The following is a 6913-nucleotide window of genomic DNA, read 5'->3' as shown; positions in this document are numbered from 1 at the left end:
AATGAGCAAATGAGAGTTCTGGCCTGCTTAAATCGCCACCCCTTAGGTTGGCTACATAACTACAGACCCAAGTGCCTCCTTCTGAGGATGAGTGGGGATGTGGGATGAGAGAAATCGAACTACTAATCAAAGAACAACCTCAAAGACTGTGTTGACATAAGCTTTATGGCCAAGCACAATGGCTCATGCCTCTAATCCCAGCACTTCAGAAGGAGTGACGGGAATTCAGGGTCATCCTTAGTTATACACAAAGCACAAAGCTTGAAGTTGGCCTAGGCCACATGCTGCCTAACATCGGAGCTGACTATTGAAGCTTCCTGAGGCATTTCATGGGATGAAGTTTATCTTGCATAACAGAAAGCTTTATAGGTAAACACCCACTCAATATTTAGATTCCATAATAATCTATGCCTTCATTAGGTATTACTATTACTATTGTTTTATTACTATTACTATTCCCATTTTCCATTGTTGGAACTGGCAAAGCTGAGGACAGTCTTACCTCTCAATCCCTTTCTAGTCTACTATTTCAGTGCACAGCCCAGAAGGCTTCGTGCCCCAAGAATTTGAATCTGGCTCTGACAGTGCTTTGCTGGTAAGCCCCAGAGAACATCTGTGAGTCCCCTACTCACTGATGCTGTATGTCTTCAGGTGTTACTCTCCCTGATGAACTTTAACCTCCCTTAGTGGACCACCTCCTTCTTCTCAAGCTTAGTTAACACTTTATAGATATGCGAGAAACAGCAAGCTCCCTTAACATCTCGGCCAAATCTCTGTCTCATCAGCATGGCACTTCTCAATACCTTCTGAGTCACCCTGTCAGCAGCTGCATGATGTCACAGAGGCACAATTTCAGCAACTCCACCCACTCACTAAAGGAGAATCAGCATTCTAACAAGATTCCAGGTGTTCCTAGTCACAAGTCAGCCAGACCAAGTGTTTTTGTATTATTTTAAGATAGGTTTTCGTTATATAGCTCTCTGGCTTGCCTCAAATCAAACTCGGGGAGTTCCAACTCGAACTCCTTCTGCCTTCCAAGGACACCACCACTGCTGCCAAAACCAGTAAATTTTTACTACAGCTAAGATTAAAAGGGAAGTGAGAGTGGGGTGGCTGGGTGTGGAAGCCACACCCTTAATCCCAGCACTGGGAAGGCTGAGGCAGGTTGATGTCTGTGAGTTTGGGCTAAATTGGGTCTACTTGTTGAGCCAGGCCAACCAATGAGACCTTCAAAACCAAACAAAGACAAAAGGAGAACTGTATTAGTAACAGAATTTATGGAATGTCTCTATGTATTAAGGGAATTTATTGTAGTGACTTACAGTCTGTAGTCCAACTGACCCAACAATGGGCAGCTGTGAATGGGAAGTCCATGAATCTAGTCCTATGAGGCTAGTTGTTTAAGCTGGTCTTCTGTAGAAGAAGGTTCTAACAGGTGTGCTGGCAAGTAAGTGCAAACAGCCAAAGAAGATCTTCCTTCTTCCAATATCCTTATGTAGGCTTCTAACAGAAGGTGTGGCACAAATTAAAGGTGTGTACCACCATTATTGGGTCTGGAACTTGCTTTGTCCCAGGCTGACCTTGAACTCAGAGATCTGTTTACCTCAATCTCCTGGAATTAAAGGGGTGTACTACCTTTCCTGGGCCTAAACTTTTCATGACCACTATCCCTCAAGATCTCCATGTCAAGATACAGGCCAGAAACCTGTGTCTTCCAGCCTCAAGATCTGTATCACAGGTGTACCCTCCATTTCTGGATTGTAGTTCTTTCCAGATGTGGTCAAGGTAACCAAAAGTAGCCATCACAGGGACCAAGGACTGTTACTAGTTAAAAGTGAGGGCCGGGCAATTCCATTCTCTTGGGAACTGCTCTTTTCCCACATCCTTTGCCTAGTTACTCTCCTGAACCATGAAGCACTCATTGTTTTATCTCATTGTTTCTAAAACTCTCCACATAGCTCTAGCTAGCCAGAAACTCACCATGTAGACCAGGCTGAACTTGAACTCACAGAGACCCTCCTCCCCCTGTTTCCCTAGTGCTGGGACTAATGGCCACCACACCGGATTCCCATATTCCAAGACAGAGTTTCCTGTATCCCAGACTGGCCCAAATTCTATCTGTAGCCAAGAATGATCTAGAATTTCTGATCCTCCTGTCTCTACCTCCCCAGTGCTGAGATTACAGATGTGAACCATATTGTTTCATTTTGGTCAAACCCAGGCCTTAGTGAAGGTTAGACAAGTACTCTACCACTGAGATACACCTCTGTCCTGTGGTCCTGTCTCTTCCTCCAAGACCCCTTTCTTGTGTGCTTTTTAAAATTACCTTACCTGGATCTTGTTTTCTCATCTCCCGAGCATCAGCTAGGTCCTCTAATAGACTGAGAATAGTGAAAAACACCTGTGCATCATAACCATGACCTTTTATAGATGGTCAAGAAGGAAAGGAGTGAGTGACAGGCCAGTGAAGAAGAGTTGGGCACACAGGGCGCACTCTGTAAAGGCATGCTCCACTTACACCCAAAGAGTGCTCAGGTATCAGCTGTGGTTAGTGATGTCTATGCTGAGTATAGACATGCACATAATGTTGTTCTTCTTCTTCTTCTTCTTCTTCTTCTTCTTCTTCTTCTTCTTCTTCTTCTTCTTCTTCTTCTTCTTCTTTCCTCATTTTCAAGACAGGGTTTCTCTGTGTAGCCCTGGCTATCCTGGAACTCAAACTCAGAAATCTACCTGCCTCTGCCGCCCAAGTGCTGGGATTAAAGTCGTGCAGCACCACTGCCCGGCTCAGAATGAGCTTCTTGATTCTTGACCTTAAGAACATTAATCTGGCAGTGGGGAGGGACATGGACCTATAAAATGCCCCAAGAATAATGACAGGGCTGTAGCTCAGTGGTAAAGCATGTACTTTGCATTCCATAAAGCCTCTAGCATTTGAGGATAGCACCAGCAGGAAGTGTGGGGAAGGAGAAGGTGTACTGAGCAACAGAACATACTGAAAACCAAGAAGGGTGTCTTTAGGGAGTCTAAAATAAAGAGCCACAAGGGACTGATCTACAAGGTCAGTTAGAAGCCTCTTCTTTAAGGCTCATAAAATGGAAAGTAGTTGCTTCTAAGCAGGGATAATAGGGGGACTAAAAGGGGTAAATTGGGGACCACTTAGTGGCTATTAAAGGGACTAGAGTGATGGCACAGCCATTAAGAGCTATTACAGCTCTTGCAGAGGATTGTGGGTTTTATTCTTAGCACCCACATGGTAGCTCACAACTGCCTGTAAGTACAGTTCCAAGGGATTCCAATACCCTCTTCTGGCCTCCTCAGGCTTCTACACACACTGGTGTATGCATATACATACACACAGGCACACAGGCACACCACACACACACAAACACACACACTAATGAATAGATTAGAAGTTAAGAAATGAGCTATCAGATAATTTACTAAGGCAGAAAAAGCGAATCCAAGCAGAGTAATCACACTGCAGAAAGTGACAATTCACACGTACAACAAGCTTCAGCAAACACAAGTGAGGATTCACACATGCAATGAACTTCATTTACGAAGGAAGGGAAGGAAGCCAGTCCTTAAGCAGGGCTGGGATCAGTCCCCAGCACCAAAAAATAAATAGCTAAACAGAGGCAGCACAAAGCACAACCTAGCGTTTTGGCTTTTTAGACAGGATTCTCTACCATAGGCAGACTGCAAAGTTGGAGCAATTCCTCATTTTGTGGCTCCAGAGTGCTGGAATTGAGGTTCACTCACAAGAGCAAACAAATGAGAAACAGAACCAGCCGGGTCTAGTGATTAGTACCTCTAATCCTATCAACTGGGCAGTAGAGGCAGGAGGATTAATGTGGACACTAGAGTGAGTCAGGACAGAACGAGCTAGACAAGCCCTGTCTAAATAATTAGTTAATTCACCAACCAATCAATCATTAGAAGTGTTCTTTTCTCTGGCTGAGATAGAAATGAACCTTTTGGGGCTGGGGGTGTAGGTCAGCTAGTATGCCTGAGGCCCTGAGTTTGATCCCCGGCACAGAATAAATCTCCATGTAGTGGCATATGCCTTTGAGCACTCCAAGAGGTGCTTGGAAGGAAGATGAGAGTTCAGGTCGTCCTCAGCTTGAAAAACAACAAAACCAACAAAAAGAGAAAGAAGAGACTGTTTTATTTTTAAATGCATGTGCTAATAACGTTTAGGAAATATTTAGATAGTCTAAAATGACTAATAGGCTCCCCTCCACTACTATTATAATCTCAGGGAGTCAGATCTACAGGTTAAACTCCTCCAAAGAGAACATGTCATCATGTTCTCCAAAAACTAGGGCAAAGTTCAGAGCTTGACAGCTGCTCAGTTTTTGTTTCCCTTTTAACCTTTTAGCATCACGAGGTAGATATAAAATTTTAACAGGAAATGACTCCGCTCTAGAGCAGAGTTAGTCCCATGAACAATGACACGTTATGCAAGACAAAAGGGATCTGTGTTAAGTGTCGAGCAGGATGACTGGCGTGACGCGTTGCTCAAGATGCTGATGTGCAATCCATTTTGCAGCAGTCAGAGGCGGGGCCAAAGCTGGGGCTGTGGTTGGTAGTAGAGTTAATAGCCAGCATGAATGAGGCACTGGGTTTTATCACCAGCACTGAGAAAACACACACACAAACACACACACACACACACACACACACACACACAAAACCCCTGTTGCAACCAGAAGTGGGCACACACTGGAAATCCCAGCCGCACAGAGGACTGGAGGCCAGCCTGGACTATGTGGGACTCTGTCTCAAAGGAAGGAGGGTAAATTTTAAAATCAATAATGTAGCGTGGAGTAAGTGCCCTCACTGCTTTTTTTTTTTTGAGACAACAACGCTGGTCTTAAATTCATAGCAATCTTCCTGCCTCTACCTCCTGAGTATAGGAGCATACTCCCACGCCCAGGGTCCCGCACACAATAAACAAGTGCTCTGCTGCCTGGCCACACCCTAGCCAACCTTTCATTTGTCCTCACTCGGGCTTTAATTTGAGATTCTCCTGCTTCATGCCGACAAACAGAACTATGTACAGCTAACAGTGATTTCTTAACTAGTCTCTTATGGAAGTCCTCCACTTCACCCCATTCACATTTTTTTCAATACAGCCTCAACATAATCCTCTGTTCAAAACCTTTCAAAGCTTGGTTCTGTGGTTCATGCCTATAATCCTAGCACTCTCTAAGTTTGAGAACAGCCTAGTCTACAGAGTAAGGTGAGAGAGAGAGAGAGAGAGAGAGAGAGAGAGAGAGAGAGAGAGAGAGGAGGGAGGGAGAGGGAAGGAGAGAGGAAGGGAGAGAGGGAGGGAGGGTGGGATACAGAGACAGGGAGAGGGACAGGGAAAGAGACAGAGACAGAGAGAGCCTTTAAAATGTCTCACCTCCCTCCCTCACAGTAAAATCTGAGGCTGTAAATCACACTTTTGACCCACTGATCCTTTAGTTCCAACTCCTGCTTCTTCACCTTTGCCCCAGTTAAAGCACGTGCTGACCTCCTGGAGGCCCAGGCACACCGGTGTGGGAAGACACACTACATCATTAAAACACGAGTCCTCACGCCACAAAGGGATTTAGGAGGATAACGGTTTCACCGTGAAAGCATTGTATCCCGACTCCATTTCTATATTTCTCTTTTTTTTTTTTTTTTTTTTTTTTTGGTTTTTCGAGACAGGGTTTCTCTGTATAGCCCGGGCTGTCCTGAAGCTCACTCTGTAGACCAGGCTGGCCTCGAACTCAGAAATTCGCCTGCCTCTGCCTCCCAAGTGCTGGGATTAAAGGCGTGCGCCACCACCGCCCGGCCCATTTCTATATTTCTATATGTCATAATCCTTGCTCCAGTGGCACAAGGATTCAAAATGCAACAGGGTCTCATTATGAAATCCTGACTGGCCTGGAGCTTGCCAGGTAAGGCAGGCTAACCTTTGAAGTTGGCATGCTCCTTCTATCTCTGCCTCCATCTTTTCTTTTTAAATATTTATTTGTCTTATGCATACAAGTGTCTGACTTCAGACACACCAGAAGAGGGCATCAGATCCCATGACAGATGGTTGTGAGCCACCATGTGGTTGCTGGGAATTGAATTCAGGACCTCTGGAAGAGCAGCCAATGCTCTTAACTGCTGAGCCATTTCTCCAGGCTCCCCATCTCTGCCTCCCAAGAGCAGGGGTCGTAGGCATGCAGCATGTCCAGCTAAATAGCTTGACTTTTTATTATCCAACATTTTGTTTTGTTTTTGAAAAAAAAAAAAAAAAGGCTGAGCATGGTGGCACAGAAGCCCGTGAATATAATTTCTTTTTTCCAAACAATTTATTTTTAATTTTACATGCAATGGTGGGTTTTCTTGCATGTATGTCTGTATAAGGGTGTTGGATCCCCTAGAACAGGAGTTACAGACAGTTGTGAGCTGTCATATAGGAGCTGGGAATTGAACTCAGGTCTTCTGGAACAGTAGCCACTACTCTTAACCACTGAGCACAGGCTACTGCTTACTCATGGCAAGCCTTTGCCTCAGCTTCCTGCGTAAATGGGCATAGAAAATGGATCCGAGTCTAAAGATGGTTCTTTAAGTAAAGCACTTGCCACTGGAGCATGAAGATTGAAATTCCAATCCCCAGAATTTATAAAAACGTTGGATGGGCATAGCCATCTACCTCTAACCCCATCTCTTGGGGAACAAGGATCCCAGGAATAAATTGGCTAGTGAGATTAGCCTAACTGATGAACTGCAGGTTCAATTAAGATACCCTGGATCAATGAATAAGGAGGAAAACAACCAAAGAAAACCCCGAGTCAGCCTTGAACCTCCACAGTCATGGGCACCCATTAGCATCCTCCCATACCCATTCCTCGTGCAGATGCCTCTTTTTCGTTTCTAACTCTAACAG

The sequence above is a fragment of the Grammomys surdaster genome, unplaced genomic scaffold (genome assembly GCF_004785775.1).
Source record: "Grammomys surdaster isolate TR1022 unplaced genomic scaffold, NIH_TR_1.0 225, whole genome shotgun sequence".
In the NCBI taxonomy this organism is placed as follows: Eukaryota; Metazoa; Chordata; class Mammalia; order Rodentia; family Muridae; genus Grammomys; species Grammomys surdaster.
The sequence above is the reverse complement of the archived record's forward strand: the minus strand, read 5'-3'. Positions refer to the sequence as shown.